The sequence below is a fragment of the Crocodylus porosus genome, unplaced genomic scaffold (assembly GCF_001723895.1).
Source record: "Crocodylus porosus isolate Cpor-Errol unplaced genomic scaffold, CroPor_comp1, whole genome shotgun sequence".
Classification (NCBI taxonomy): Eukaryota; Metazoa; Chordata; order Crocodylia; family Crocodylidae; genus Crocodylus; species Crocodylus porosus.
Genome location: NW_017728937.1, coordinates 1,916,650 through 1,932,647, shown reverse-complemented (window position 1 = coordinate 1,932,647; position 15,998 = coordinate 1,916,650). Strand labels below are relative to the sequence as shown.

General features: G+C 49.4%; 1 protein-coding gene across 1 annotated transcript in view; it reads right to left on the bottom strand.

Annotated features, from left to right (window-relative positions):
• The window catches only part of SYT12 (synaptotagmin 12), a 66,905-nt gene extending 51,449 nt beyond the window's left edge, over positions 1 to 15,456 (bottom strand). The window contains exon 1 of the mRNA XM_019547246.1: positions 15,079 to 15,456. The gene's annotated coding sequence lies outside the window, so the exon portion shown is untranslated. The remainder of the gene's footprint in view (positions 1 to 15,078) is intronic.
• Between the last annotated feature and the right edge of the window lie 542 nt (positions 15,457 to 15,998).

Genomic DNA, 15,998 nt, shown 5'->3' with positions numbered 1-15,998 from the left:
TCTTGCTTTGGTGGCAACCACCCCCCTCTCACTTTTCTTTCACCTGAGAGCAGGTTATGCTTTCCAATAGAACACATTTTTAAAAATTCTTTTGGGTTGTCATCAAGAATTTTTTTTCAACCTCTTGGGGGGGGGAAAAAAAAGGGGTTTTCAACTTTAATGCAAAGAAAATTAATTTTGGCTTAAGATTTTTGTGTTTTAAACAGAAAAATCCCAAAGCGACAAATTCTCAGTGCTCTTTCTTTGGTGGCAACCACCCCCCTCTCACTTTTCTTTCACCTGAGAGCAGGTTATGCTTTCCAATAGAACACATTTTTAAAAATTCTTTTGGCTTGCTTACAAATGTTGCCTCTTTCCCTCATATTTCATGAAACATGTTGTTCTTTTTTGTTTTTTGAGCTGCTCTGAATATTTGTAGAGGGCCTCCACTATCCAGAACTCCATGTAGTTCTTATATTACCCCTATTATCTCTGTAAGGGACTCCTCCCACTTCCAGTCATCCCAAGGACTCCTAGACTAACAAACATACCAGATCAGAATACCAGACTCTTCTTCCCAACCGACAGCTGCCCCGGATGGGGCCTGCCCTCAGTGTGGAACAGAAACTCTGCCTAGGTCCCATCTCCTCTGGGTTCCCCTCTTTGCGATGCCATGCACTGGCCCACACATGCACAGCTGAGATTTGGCCCCAGTCCTCATCTGCTCTCCTACTACTCTGCTCAGCTTCACAAGGGCTAGGCGCTAGGGCTGTGCAAAGCTTCAGCCCCTGATTCAATTTGACAGAGATTTGGCCCGTTTCGATGGCCAAACCTCCAAATCCAAATCAAATCAGAGGACCCTTTAATCTCTCTGAATCGAATCAGAACCCTCAGAATCGATTTGGAAAGATTCAGCGATTTGGACATAGACACAGCTTTAAATGTTTTTTCTACATACCTCTAGGTAGCAGGTGGCTCGTGAACGCTGTGATGCTGGGGTGCATAGAGTGTCCCACAGAAGCGTGGGGAGGCTCCCCAGTGCGCTCAGCAGCAGACCCGGAAGTGGAGCAAAAGCACTTCTGGCCCATTTCTGGGTCCGCTGTGGAGTGCATTGCCTGCCCCCCCGGTTTATCTATCCCTCAGGCCCCCTGGTGCCTCTACTGTAACCTCCCTTTTCCAACCTTGTCTTTTGTGGGATTGCCTACTCTGCCAGCAATGCCAGCCTGGTGCCCCACGTGTTTGTTCCTTTCACAAACATCGGCATGTCCTTTCTTCACCATCCCCCGGCTGTCCCACCAAGATGACACCCTCTTGTTCACCTTTATTCCATTGACTCTACTATGTGGGAGGTAGGATAAGGCGATCCTATGGATCAGGCCATAGGTGGGTTAATGCACAGGTCAGCTAGGTCCGGGCCAAGGGGCCCCTGGATGCCTGGGGGCGTGTACAGGGGGAAGGGGTGGAGGGGAAACTCTGTGAGGACAAAACAGGTGGCTGGGCCAGGTATGTGCAACATGGTGGGCCATGGCTGCTGGGTACTGGATGGGGCACTGGGTGCGATCACACTGGAGCCCTGGGAGTGGCCAGAGCCACTGGCAACAGGGAGCAGAGTAGGGTGCAATGCGTGGCTGGGACCTGTCGGCAGCAGCACAGCCCCAGCACAGCCAGGTCACAGCTTGACCCGGCTGCAGTCCTGCACATTTGCTGGGTACTGCTGGAGCCAGACTGAGCCACAGCAGGGCAAGGGGTCACCCCTGGAGCTCAGTGTACGTCACATGCACCTGGTGGGCAGTGGCTCCGTACGCCCAGCACCACCCAGCCATGGGGTGATGCTGTGCAGGGTCTTGCACAATTGGCTCCAGGCTCTAGCTCCACTGCGGAGCTATGGGTGGGGGTGATCATGGCTCCTGCCCTGGGCCTGGGAGGCAGCACATCTTGCTCTGGCTGCTGCTTCCGCTGTGTCAGCCAGGGACAGAGCCTGTGGCTGTGGAGCAGGATATGGGTCAGAGCCAGGGGGCTAGCTTGGGCCCAGGGCTCCAGTCAATCTTAATCTGGCTCTGAGGATCACCACAGAAAGTCTGGCTCATCACATCTGGAAACAGATGTAACCTAGTCCAGTAGTGAGAGTGCACCAAGAGCTCTCTCGGTCTCTCATGCATGCTTATAGCACATACCCACACCACACCATCTATGTCATGATATGATGTAGCATGCATATGCCATATTTCTCTGTGGCACTCCCTACTGTAATTCAGAGGCAGTATAAGCACATGCAAGATCTCCATTGACTCCTTTTGTGGAGCCTACACCCAGTGAGCCAACAACACTTCTATGCTCTGTTCTCCTTGAAAAAAGAAAGTATTGGACCTAATCTCCCTAAGTGCACATACTTATAGCAAGTAGCTGTGTGACCAATACGTTGCCCTGTTCCCTCTCAAGCTGCATGTTTCCCATTAGATGTCATGCCAAGTTCAAAATAGACTATAAGATATCCAAGGCAAGGAACTACCTTTTATTATACAACGGTACAGCACCTGCCACAGTACAGGCTCTGGGGGTTTTTTTTGATATCCCTGAGAAGTGCTGTAATTCCATTACTACATAGCCATAAGACTGGGTTCCTCCCTGTGGACAGAGAGTGATAGAAGCCCTTATTTTTCTCTCAAAGGGTTAGCACAATTTGGTGATACAAAGCAGGACTGAAATCATCACACTAACTGATAATGTATTAGAGCCACACTAGAAGCTTGAGAGGCAAGTGAGGCAATAAGAGCTTGGAGGCTGGATATTTCATAGGGTGGTTGCATGAGGCTGAAGAGGGGTGAGATCTGTGAGTTTCGGTGCCAGGGACGCTTGGGTTCAGCTCCCTGATCTACTGCAAACTTGGGCTAGGCAGTTACCTTCTCTGTGCCTTAGGTCTCTGTGAAGATAGCTTTTCTATTTTCCCCTACTTTTTACTCCCCTTACCCCCGTCCAATCTATTTTAAGCATACATAGCTCCTGTACTGTTCAGCTCTCTCTTCCTGCATCTCCTATTTCACTCTCATTTTGGCTGGTTTTATTCTGGACGATATATAACTTGCTACTCAGTAGGGGATCATCCTTATTTCCAGGCCATTACAAAATATAGATTATGCCATCTCTAGTAAACAGATTCTTGGAGCAAGAGCTATTTACCACCGGGAGAACTTGCCCTGCCATGGGTAGCTTGCTGGACAAGGAGACTGCTACCTCTAGGGAGAACTTGCACAATGATACATAATCACAACTCTGCACTTACCATATTATTCCAGTTACAAGTCAAGCCTTCATGCAATTTGACTCCACATTTTCAGGCTCAGCTATAGGAAAAGTAGATTCCTCCCCCCTCCCCAGAGTATAAGTTGATAAGTGATAACTAAACAGATGCATTGCCGCTGTTTTTACAGAACCCCACCAGGGAGTCAAATAGCCAAGAACACTAAGCATACTAAAATAAAAGCTGCACTGAAAAAGATTTCAGCTCAGTATTTTTTACTGCATGCACAAAAGTACTGCAAGTCAAGGCTGCTGGGCCCACTGGTAGGTTGACCCCACTTAGAGTGGAGAGATTTTTATGATTTTTTTTTTAGGAGGAAACAAAGGTAGGCTTATAATCAGAGCAATACAATATTTTTAAGAGGCTTTATCCAACACAGGTGAAAAGTCCTTCCCAAAGCACCTGAGTTAGTAAAAAGGCTGGTGCAGCTCACTGGAAGATGCCAACAGACAAAAGGATTGAATCCTATCCCGGCCTGCTAAAATGCCTGAAAAAATGCTTATGCAAGAAGTGGGTGGGTGGGTTACCCCCCTCCCCGGCCTGTAGTTTTTTGTGACTTTGTTTTAAGGCTGAGATGAAGGTGGGTTATCAAATGCGTGACTTGGACAAGAAGGAATGGAATCACACTTGGGCACTTAATAGGTACAGTAGGATCTGGCCCTAAACCTCAAACCTCTTTCAGTTCATGAATGTTTCCTTCAACCCTCTCCTTAAGAAGGCTAACTCCATGACCCTCCAGAAATCAGCCTGCAGGCCTCTGAAGTAATAGTCACAAACTGGGCAAGTTGAAGTACTCAGTGGGCACATCTACACATGCAGTTAATGTACAGCAATAAACTCTGGCATATATTGGGTATTCATAGATTCATAGAAGTAGGGTCAGAAGGCACCTTGTAGATCTTCTAGTCTGACCCCCTGCCCGGGCAGGAGAGAAAACCTGGCTCAAATGACCCCAGCCAGGTAGACCTCAAGCCTCCTCTTAAAGACCCCCAGGGTAGGAGCCAGCACCACTTCCCTTGGAAGTTGGTTCGAGATCCTAGTCGCCCTGACTGTGAAGTAGTGCCTTTTAATGTCTAATTTAAACCTACTCTCTAGCAACTTATGGCCGTTATTCCTTGTTACTCCAGGAGGCGCTTGGGGGAACAAGGTCTCTCCCAAATCCTGCTGATCCCCTCTAGTGAGTTTATAGATGGTCACCAGGTCCCCCCTCAGCCTTCTCTTGCAAAGGCTGAACAGGTTAATGCCCTGTAGTCTCTTCTTGTAGGGTCTGCCCTGCTGTCCCCGGATCATGTGGGTGGCCCTCCTTTGGATCATTTCAATGCTGTCCACATCCCTCCTGAAGTGTAGTGCGTAGAACTGGACGCAGTTCTTCAGCTGTGGCCTGACCGGTGTCGCATAGAGGGGGAGGATCACCTCCTTGGACTTGCTTGAGATGCATCTGTGGATGCCAACCGTGACCTCGCATTGTCAGCCCATGTTAATCTTGGAGTCAATAACGACTCCAAGATCTCTTTCTGCCACTGTGCTCTCAAGGAAGGAGTTTCCCAGCTTATAAGTGTACTGCTGGTTCTATTGAAACCCATCCTATTTTTATTTGCTCACCCCTGTAACCTGTTCAGGTCCTGCTGTAATCTGGCCTTCCCTACTAGTGTGCCCACCTCATCCCAAATCTTGGTGTCATCAGTGAATTTGAACAGGCTGCTTTTGACCCCATCGTCCAAGTCACTAATAAAGAAATTGAACAGCGCGGGCCCAAGGTCTGAGCCCTGGGGGACTCTGCTGCCCACTTCCCTCCAGGTCAAAAATGACCCATCCACCACCCCCCTCTGAGTACAACCCTTTAGCCAACCTGCAATCCATCTGTCTGTGTAGGCATCAATGCCACAGTCACCTAGTTTTTTAATGAGGATGGGGTGGGAGACAGTGTCAAAGGCCTTGCTGAAGTCCAGAAAGACTACATCCACCGCAACACGTGCGTCCAATGCTTTTGCGACCTGATCATAGAAGGGAATCAGGTTGGTCTGACAGGACCTGCCCCTAATGAAACCGTGCTGGTTGCCCTTGAGCATCATCCCTGATGCTGGCCTATCACAGATGTGCTCCTTGATAATCTTCTCAAAGAGTTTCCCCAGTATTGAAGTTAGATTAACGGGCCTATAGTTGCCCGGGGTCCTCCCTCTTCCCTTTACATTGGCTTTCCTCCAGTCATCTGGCACCTGGCCAGAGCATTATATTTTGGAAGTTGCTCCTGGGTGCCATGTTTGGATGTGCACCCAGCACTGCAGCACGTTGAGCTGAGTCAGAGCAGCCCCAGCTGGTAGTGGACCTGGGGAGTGGGGGGATAGCCTGCCAGCCCAGAGCTGCTCTGCCCAGCTTAGCATGCCACAGAGGGGCTGGCTGGGGCACAGGAGTACTCCAGCTTGGAGGCTCGCCGGCAGGAAGCCCCCGCACTGAAGTGCCCTCATGCCCCAGCAATCCCTGTCAGTGTCTACACATGAATTGCTTCAAAATAAAAAAAAACTCCACTGTAGGACAGTACTTGTGTTTACAAGTACTAACCTGTGGTGGAGTTAATTAGTTTACTCTTTTCTCACAGCACTGCATATGTAGACACTGAGATGTTTACTGCCGAGTTAATTAGGCAACTCCACAGTAAACGTCTGGTGTAGATGTGCCCAGTTTCTCTCCCAACCATACTCCAAGTACCTGAGAACACAGGGACTAGAGGGCTGATTTCTGGGTCCACATCTAGGACCCTGCTGCTTCTTCACCCACCCTGCAAATCTCCTTATCAGGCCCCCTCTGCAGCATTGTCAGTGAACATCAGTAGCAACAAGAATTCATTTATGGGGGAAGATAACAGCATTCGTCCACTCTGTGCTGCCCCATGACAAAGGGAGGAAAGTGCATTTCTGCTGCTGACTGGGCTGTCCTGACCTCCTCGGCCCCAGCTTGCAGTGTACCCATGTCTCAGAGACAGCTCTTTGGAATAAAATGCTGACAGCTAAAGGCATGCTCGTAGTACAGCTACTGGGCTTTAGTTTTCTCAACTGTACTTTCAGCTTGGGGAGCAACTTCCAAAATACAAAGCAATCAAGTCAAGTCATCTGCAAAACAGGCAATGGAAGAAATGCCCTTCTCTAAAACATGAAGCAAAGCAGGGTGCCTGATAACTGTCTGTGGCCAGTAGGCAGTTTAGGTTGCAATGGCATCACTAATGCCCAAAGAAAATGTGGCCAGGTAAGTCTGGGGGTGTCATTGCAGGGAATGTGAGGACCTGCCCTCTTTGCCAAAAGACTTATGTCATCAGCTGCACTCCTCTGCCGAGCGAAGTAGGAGGTCTGTGTATGAAGGACAAATATATGCCAGAGATTTCACCAACTCTACGCAAAACTTATTTTACCTATGTCCTCTATATGCAAAAGCTTATCTAAGCCTGAACCAACTGGCATGGTTGGGATAATAAAAGATATTCTCCACAAAAATTCTTGCCTCCAATATGTTAGTCGGCATTTAGCTATCATTCAAAGTCAACATCTGAATGCCACAAGTCTGGCTGACAAGGGGGGAGGGATGGGGGTGGATTTTCCATTGAAACTTTTTTTGGCTGAAAAATGATTTTCTTTTGAAACAATATTTGCCTTTCCTTCAAAAATTGACTCCCCCCCCAAGAAAAGTTTGCTCAGAAAAACCTTGATATTTCTGGCAAAAAAACTGCCCAAAACAAACAAACCCTACTCCTTACCTGCCCCTCCCTCCCCTCCATGACCTTTTTTTTAAGTAATTGCATTTTCCATTTTTTCAAGTCAAGTCATTGCACTGAAAACATTCATCCAAACAGCTGAAACTGAGAGACTAGCATGTCGCACAAATTTCCAGTGCACCTCTGGAAGGACACAGGAAAACAATTTTAAAACAATAAAAATAATAACAACTGTAAAGCAAGATCATACATTAATAAAAATAAATAATGATCATAAAAATAATATTGGACTTAAGTGAGCAGGCTAATTATGAGGGGAGGAGGAGAAAAAGAGAAGGGGAAAGAGGAAATACATGCGCATGTGTACTTGTGGGGGATCTGAGCCTTTTAAATTAATCAAATCCTTTTCCTTGCACCCACTTTACCCAGTTGCCTTTCCACCTCCCAGATCTCCTTTTCAAATCCCTCCTCTTGAAACAGAGTCTGAGATTACAGCAGAGGAGCCTGCAGGGCCACCTACCGCTCCCTTTCCTGCAGCGTAGGCAGGGTTGTCCTTACTGAATAGGCAGCCTGAAGATTGAAGGGCCAAAGCTCCCCCGGCACAAGCAGCTTTGCTGATTTACAGCAGCTGAAGACCCAGCCTGCTCCAGATTTTAATAGCAGTGATTCTATTTCAAGTAAGAGGCACTTTGGGCCTATTCCTCGCAGGACATTGGTTCTGCTTGTCTTTGGGCCTGGATGCTGCAGGGAGAAGGTCTCCTCTGGGGCTTTGCGGGTGGGGAAGAAGGTACTATTATAGCTCCCAGTGCCGCTTCACCAGGCCCATCATTTAATCCCAACAATTTGTGTCACCAGCAGTTTCAGTAAAGTGACATCTGAGCCAGCGGAGGCAAATGAAAATCTAATGGAGACGAGGCAGTTGGAGCCGCATCGTCGCTGGTTTTCTTTATGAGCTGCTGTACAGTGTGGAGCCAGGGAAGTTACAGTCTGCTTGCAGGGGAGGAACAGAGGCCTGGGATGCTATAGAGCAACCAGCTCAGCTTCTTATTTATCCAGCTCCTGTGCCCTCGGTATGAGGGTGTAGCCCTCAGCACACCGTGAAGGAGTATTTATATTGCTGCAGTGCCTAGAAAGCCCACTTGTGCCCAAGGACCTTGGTGTGTTAGGTGCTGTACAAACACAGAAGAGAGAGATTGGTATGCCTCAGCGCTGACCATCTCAGAGACACAGATACACTCACATACCTGAGGAGCCATCACTGAACATTCGCTCCATCTGGCAACCCACACATCCATTCCTTCCAGCCCCTACCTCCCAGATGCCAGCATGCTCCCTGGACCCTTCCAACACAGAAGCGTCACTAAGTCCAGCCCCCTGCATTCACAGGCAGTTATATAATCATAGGTGATGGGAGAAAATGTTATTGGGGGGGGATGGGGAGAGTAAAACTTCGAAGATACTTCTACTGTGCTGGTTTTGAGTGCAGGGGGTGGTGCAGGGTGGTGTGGGGCAAGCCCGTCTGACCCCTGCCCCTCCCTCCTGCAGGGACGTGAAGGGCCGGCATGCACTGGTGCTGTAAGCAGCGGCAGAGGAACACAGCGCTGCGGCGGTGGGGTGTGGCGGTGGCGGTGGCGCTGGACCAGTGGAGCTATGTGGAGCTGAGCGCACATGGGGCATTGGCTTGGCTGCATGCTGAGCGGTGCTGGTCGCTTCAGGATGGTGGTGGCACGGTGTTGCTGCTGTTGCTGGTCACCGTGAAATTAGTTTGAGGGACTAAGCCCTGCTAGCCCAGGCCTTCCGCTGACTATGCATATAATAGACATGAAATTCAGAAGAGTTTACAGGCCACACACACCCAGCCTATACTACAAGCCATGTAATCCCATTACACATTTCTGACCTTAAGTATAAGAGACCCAAAACATCAAAAAGTAGTGTGCCGCAGGAAGAGAACAGGAGACACCACCCTAGAGCCACTCCCCAATTTTCTATCCCTTTTTCCAGACCCTATCACCCCATACCCACCACCACCATAGGGTCTCTCTGTACCCTAGGAGGGACCCACTCAGTTACTGCTCCTCATTTTTCCCCACCTGCAACATGAAAAAAACCTTACACACTACTGGCTCATCCAGCTACACATTTTCCTTGTGTTTGCCACCTCCAGATGACTCTGGTGGCAATAAAATTCATACAACATAGCTAAAGGAGCCAGGGCTATGAGTGCTGTCCTTTACACACAGGTACTTGAGGACACAGCAGCGAGGGCAATGGAAATGGCAGGAGAATAAAGGAAGGATAGGGGTGAGGAGGGATGGCCATGTTCTTTGCCACAGTTGGTCAGGATGGCCTAGGGCTGGTTCTCTGGCACGTTCCCACTCCTTCCTACCTAGGACAGAAAGCAGATTTCAGCTAGAAGCCATCTGAATCCTCCCTTTGGTTACAGCTTTGCAAAACACCCCCAGCATCTTGTCCATGGCTACACTGGGATTTCTCACTACTCCACATACATAGTGCAACCACAGTACCTTCTAATCAAGACCCTGAAGAGTGCTTCAGCACAGGAAACACAGGGCCAGATTCTTAGTCACTGTAAATAAAGCCAGTGGAGGGGTGCTGATTGATTCCCAAGCTGCAGAATCTGAAAGCTGAGGTTGAACTGAGAGTATATGATCAGACTGACAAAGGGAAGCTTTTGAAGCTCCATGCAATACAGCAAGACAGCAAGGCTGCTACCTTCCTTTGATGTGCATTTATTAGTCACTTGCTAGTGGTGTGCTTGTCCCTTTAATGATTGTTAGGGTAAGACAGGCCCAGAGCAGCTATTTCCAAGATCACAGAGACGGAAGCAGGCAGACAGGATGAGATGGGAGGCAAGAGGAAGCTCTGTGCAATTCAATGCTCTGGCCAGTTAGCTCTGAATTGACTGGAGTGTCCTATTGATTTTAGGTTTAATGGGGATGGCTCCTAGATTAAAATAACATGAGACATACAGTGCAAAGGGGCAGCTGAGAGGCAGCATTGGACATGAAGCTAATTTAGACACTGAAATGAGATGGCTCAAGTCCTTTTTCTCTGATGAGAGGAGTCCCTTCTCCCACACCCCCTCCCTTCTCACTGTCAGAGGTCACATGTTGTATAGTCTGCTTCACAGGTGAAACGAGTTTGGTCGTCTTATGAGAGCCACTGTGCTCTAGAGCAGTAGGCAGCAGCCTTCTTAGGCTGTGGACTAGAAAAACCCAGTTCTGGTCAGACACAAGAAGGTGGGTGCTAGGGCCCAGTTGCTGTGGCATAGAGAAGACACCCAAGCCAGCACTTCTCCCCGTGGCAGCAGGGGAAAGCAATGGCTACCAGAGCCCCATTGCCAAATGTTTCTGAAGCCCTGTATCTGTATGCCAGATGAATTGGTTCTATGGGCTTGATCTGGCTGTAGGACACGTATTCCCAACACGTGGTGTAGAGCAGTGGGCACTCTGCAGGGGAGAACGTTTGAGCTGCCCAAATCCTTCTAAAGCAAGCCAGGCAAAACCATAAATCCAAAATAAAACCCAGGGCAGGACCCATGCCAGCCTGATTTAACCTCTCTCAGCACAAACCTCAGTGAACCAAAGCAATCCATTTCCATCCAGCTTTGGAGAGCCTGTTCTACTTGGGAAGCTGTTATGCAAGGGGACCTATACACCTGCAGACTACTGTTGTTAATAAGGTGTCTCCTTTAGCTGAGGTGGTAGAGGCCTGAGATTTTGAAGAAGGTGGGTCCACATTCTGCCCCAGCTGACGCCAACAAGGTGTGCGAGGACATGGAGTTGTCAATGAAGCCAAGGAAGGGAACTGGAGGAAGGGACTCACAGGGCAGGTGTAGTGAGGGGATGGGCAGCACAACACTAGGTTAACCAGGTTCAAAAGGAGATAGGACAAATTCATGCAGGATAGGCCCATCAGCAGGCGTTAAACATGACAGATGTACAACCTCCAAATGAGGACTTCCTTGGCCTCTGAATGCTGAAGGCTGTAAGGGGAGAAGGACATGGGACACCTCTATCTGGACAGGTCCTCTTTCAATACTCTTTCCTTTGCCCTCCACACACTGCTGCTGAGAGGCGAAATACTAGGTAAGGTGGACCCACTACCTGACCCACTATGGTATTTCTTAATTCTAACACAACAGGGAGCCTGTAGGTCATCATAGAGGTGCACTAGGGTCTTGGAAAGTCTTCTTAGCAGGAGCAGTGCAGGTCAGGATGGAGGTACACTGTCACAATGCTCTTCAAGAACACTGAGTATTTCCCTTACCTCAGAAGCCACCTCTTGCAGAAAGCTTACATCAATGAAGAAATTCAACATCACCTCAAATGTGCAAGTGCAGCTTGCAGACAACTGAGGAAACAGGTGTTCAAAGATTGTGGCATCGGTTCCAAAGCCAAGCTCATGGTTTATCAGGCAGGTGTGATCCCCACCTTACTATATGGAGCTGAGGTGTGGACAACATACAGAAGACACCTCAGGTCATTGGAGAAGTACCATCAATGCTGCCTGTAAAAGATCCTTTGAAGCCAGTGGGAAGACAGATGCACCAACATTAGCATCCTCTCACAAGCAAACACCATGAGCATCAAGGAGATGACCATCTAGCATTAACTTCACTGGGCAGCCACGTGATCCAGAGAATTTTATTCTCCTAGCTCAGTCAAGGCATGTGCTCAAGAGGAGGACAGAGAAAGCACCTCAGAGCAGGTCAGAAAAAACACCTCAACTTGAAAAAAATGCAACAACAACATTAACTTGTGGGAGACTATCGCCCAGGACTCCCCCAGATGGAGGAAAAGTTTGCTGCAAGGATCAGAGTACTCTGAAACCTTATAAAGACAACAGGAGATGGAAAAGTGGGAGCAGCAGAAATAGTACATCGTGGATCAAGTCAAGAATCTGGAGCCACTGTCCACACACAGAAACACATGCCTGAGTTGCAATAGAGTCTGTTGATCCCAGATAAGCCTTATCAGACATCTTTGGACACAGATAAGACATTCATGGAAGACAATCATCGTTGACTGTGAGGGATTTCCAGAGAAGAAGACATGGACACAGCTGGGTGGTGGGTATTGTCCCAGGCCTTGCTCTCACCACTGCTTTTCATCCATGTGTGCTAAACTCTTGTTAGCATTTCAGAGGAAAACATGGCTGCTTGACAACGTTACCAGTGTAGTTCAGGCCCTACATGCACCCATGATCCCTGCACTTCTCATAAACATCAGGGAGCTCACATTATGTCCCAGAGACAGATTTCAAGCAAACAAGGCATGGTCAAAGATGAGGCTATCTTATTAACTCTTATCACACTCTTATCACAGCAAGCTGCTGAGATTTAGCAGGTCGGCCCATGATGTGAATTGCTGGGTTCAGCAACAGCTAAACACTGCTGGTGCTGAGCTGCGGTAAGTTCCAATGCAAGATGTTTTTAGAGGGTTTTTTCCCCGCTGGAAGGTGCTTTGCAGTCAAGCCAGAAGGACAGCTGAGAATCTAGCACTCTGTGCCTGCTTAATGGCATGATTATTATTATTTCTATTATAGCAATGACTAGAGGTCTTCACTGAAATTAAGCCCCTATTATGTCAGGTGCTGTACAAACCCAGAGCATGGGACTGTCCCCAAGACAAAAAGCTCAGTCATGTAGTTCAGAAAATACTAACCTTCTGGAAACACCATGTGTCCTCTCTCCTCGACACTCAGCAGCAAGTGACTCACCTCTGGAGTGAAGGCAGAGCTATGCAAAGGGTTGGCTGGTTGAGGGCCAGAGAGGTAGAAGGGAATCTCTCCTGATGGCCATTATACCTCAGAAAATGCATGACACATTGGTGGGTTTCAGGAATAAAATGAAGTGCTGCCATATTACAGCCAAAGCTGCTCCATAGGGGCTCCAGACCAGCTGGAAGCATTGGAGGGAATCTTAAAGAAGAGCACATTCTCAGTTTGTCCAGCCCTGATCTGAAGACCCACATGTGACTGGAATAAGCAGCTATTCTGTGCAGAGAGGAGGCCCCCCTTGCTCCCTTGTCTGAACAGCATTCCCTCCTTGTAAAGGTGGGACCTGTCAGAGGAACACTGATCTGGCTGGAAAGATTTCAGCAGGTGCACAAGGCACCCAGACTTGAAAGCAGCAGCCAGCCCTGCCCCACAAATGCTCAAGAGAATTCCTCAACCCCCAGGCTCTGAGTCCACCATGCCCCTTCCCATCCCAGAGGCTGGCCTCTTTCATTAGCAAGTCTTGGCAAAATGGATCTGCATTTCCTCTAGTCCAGCTGAAATGGTCCTCCCTGCATGCATCCATGTGAGTGACAGCCAGCCTGCAGAGCTCTAGTATACATGTATTATACATGCACACAAACCATATTCAGCGTGCACTGAAACACAGCACATCCACAGAGCCCAGCCTCATCCCCTTCATTCCATGTGAGCAGCTCAGATAAAAAAAAAAAAGACCATAAAATTGCTTCTCTTGGCTTCTTTCTGTGGATTTCCAAGCACCGGGGGATCCCACCATCCCCTGTGATTCCCAGGGAAGGGGGCGTGCCCAGGCTAAGAGAGCATGCCGAGAGCAGTGTTGGACTCTGACCATCCCCAGCGGCTGGGATGGCTCCTGTGGGGGCCACTGACCCAGAGGCAATTTACTGCAGCCTCGGGACCAGTCCAAATGGTCAGGGACTGAACCGGCCCCTCAGCCAGCCCTAGAGGGTAGGGAGAAAACTGAGTCAAGCCATTCTGCCTCGATCTCTACCCCAAACAGGAATGAACCCAATGCATTTCCATACAGAGTCAATCTTAAGATCTCCTCTCCGCATTCCTACAGCATTCACTGCCGTGGGACTGGATTCCCTCAGGAAAGCTACAAAAACCGCCAAAGGGAATTCATTAGAGAGATAACAGCATCCCATCCCATGCTCAGATCCTAACTGCTTGGGTGAGTAAAAAACAAAAGCAGAGCTGAAGCTCTCTCACAGTCTCCCTTGGGACCAGTAGCTGCATGATATTACCAGCCTGATCTGTGCAAACTAGCCAGGCAATACTGAACTATCCAATCCTGTGTAACCTGGGAGCATGCTGTTGTAGGAGTCGACTGTAGGCAATGCTCCACAGGAAAGGTCTGGCATCTGGTATTCATTTTTACCTCCCCTCCCATGCAACTCTATCAACAACCCCCTCTACTGCCTTACCTCCACTGCCTGGACCTCATGAAGATGGTTTGACAGAGGTCAGAGTTGTTTTGTGCCCCATGGTGGTGGGTCTCATGACCCCAGTACCTGCAGCAGTGGGCTCTACATTGCCCCAAAGTAGAGTGAAAACTACACAAAAGGCTTAAAGGCAGGGAATAAGCAGACACTACTACTTATGCCTGCCACAAAAGGAAAACCCTCTCCCCACTGCCCCACAAGCCTCTCAGAGCAGTCATAGCATCAGAGAGCAGGGTGTCTCTGTGCCTCAGTGGTACACACAGCGTACGCTGGAAGCCAAAGCACTGAAACTGGACCGTTAAGGAGAAGCCTGCATTGGCTCTTGGGCTGGATAGCCTAACACTCTCAGGCTTTCCATGTCTCTGATACACCTCTGAGCACAGATTCCTCTACCCAAAGCCATGAATGCCCCAGGAGTTGGCTCCTCATCCCATTTCCTGCCATGGGGCATCCTCTGCTCTAGTACCAGTCTCACACATGAAGCTCCTATGTCTGAATGAGATTTTCAGGAGGGGGCTACCTTCAGCTTGGGAAGCACAGTGAGCCCCAAGGACATGCAGTCTGATGGGGGTCCCCCACTTCCAAGCCCCACAGAACAGCAATAATACCAGGAAAGTTTCCATTGTTTTAGCTACCAGACCCCTCCACAACAAAGGGAAGCTTCTGAAGCTCTGGCTGCTCCTAGCCCTGGACAGTCGGGGGGTGGTGGGAGGAAAGGGAGAGAGAGAGAAGCTAGCATGCAGCAGAACACATGCACCCCACGAGGAGCAGCCCCAGGGAAGTGCCCGTCTTAGCAATCCTGACAGCTCCTGCCTGCTAAGGTGAATGGAGAGGCTAAGACTGACAGTGAGCGCTCCCATGGCACTTACCCAAGCCCAGAGTTTGGTGCAGCACTAATAACCCGCAAACTCTGCAGTTCAGGCCAGGCTCCTTACAAATCCATCCCCTGTGGCATATTCCCCCTGCAGCCCTCAGAAGCAAAGGAAGCCTTCAGTGGCTCCTGTAAATCAGCATCTTTGGTTGGTCCCCTCCCCAGCCCCCCTCCTTCTCCTCCGCTGCTCCTTCCAAGAGGAAAAGAATGAGCTGGCTGCAGGAATGGATTTTTCCAAGAGATTGTTTCCGGGCTGAAGAAGTGGAGCTCCCCTGCTCCCATCCACACGCGCGCTGTGCGGCTGAGCCTCACTCGGTGCTGCTCTGAGATGCCTGGCAGTGCCCAACACTGCATTCATTCAAGCCCACCCCCTGACTGCAGGAGTCCCACCCCTGCAATGCTTGTGTCTTCAAGAAGTGAGTCCGGAGAGATCAGTTTCCCCCCTTCCCCCAGCCTCCTCCTCCGCCCCCTCTCCCCGTCCCCTAAGGAAGGGATTCCCCCTCCCCTCCCAGGATCAAAAGGAGGTTGCTGATCAAAACAAAAGCAAAGCAGGGCTGTGCAGGTGGCACGCTCCTTTCTTGCATTTAAGACCTGGTTTTTAGGTTTCCCAAAAGGTGGGGGTGGGGGAGGAATTGCCTTTAGCTGTGGGGGGTCAGAGCAAGACTTTGTCCTCAGGCTGTGTACCTGTGCTTCCCCTCACCTCGGCACACAGGTCTCCGTAGGCTATTAAAGCCAGTCCCTACCCTGTTCCCCTCCAACTCCTCTCCTGCTGGGCTCTGGGTACCTGGATTTGAAATGGGGATGCCTCTCCTTTAGGTACACAGTCTGACTTCAAATGGCACCCCCCACCCCAGACACATGAACCCATGTGCGGGCCGAGGGCTGGATTGAAGTTCTTGGGGGTGGAAGGCTGCCCAT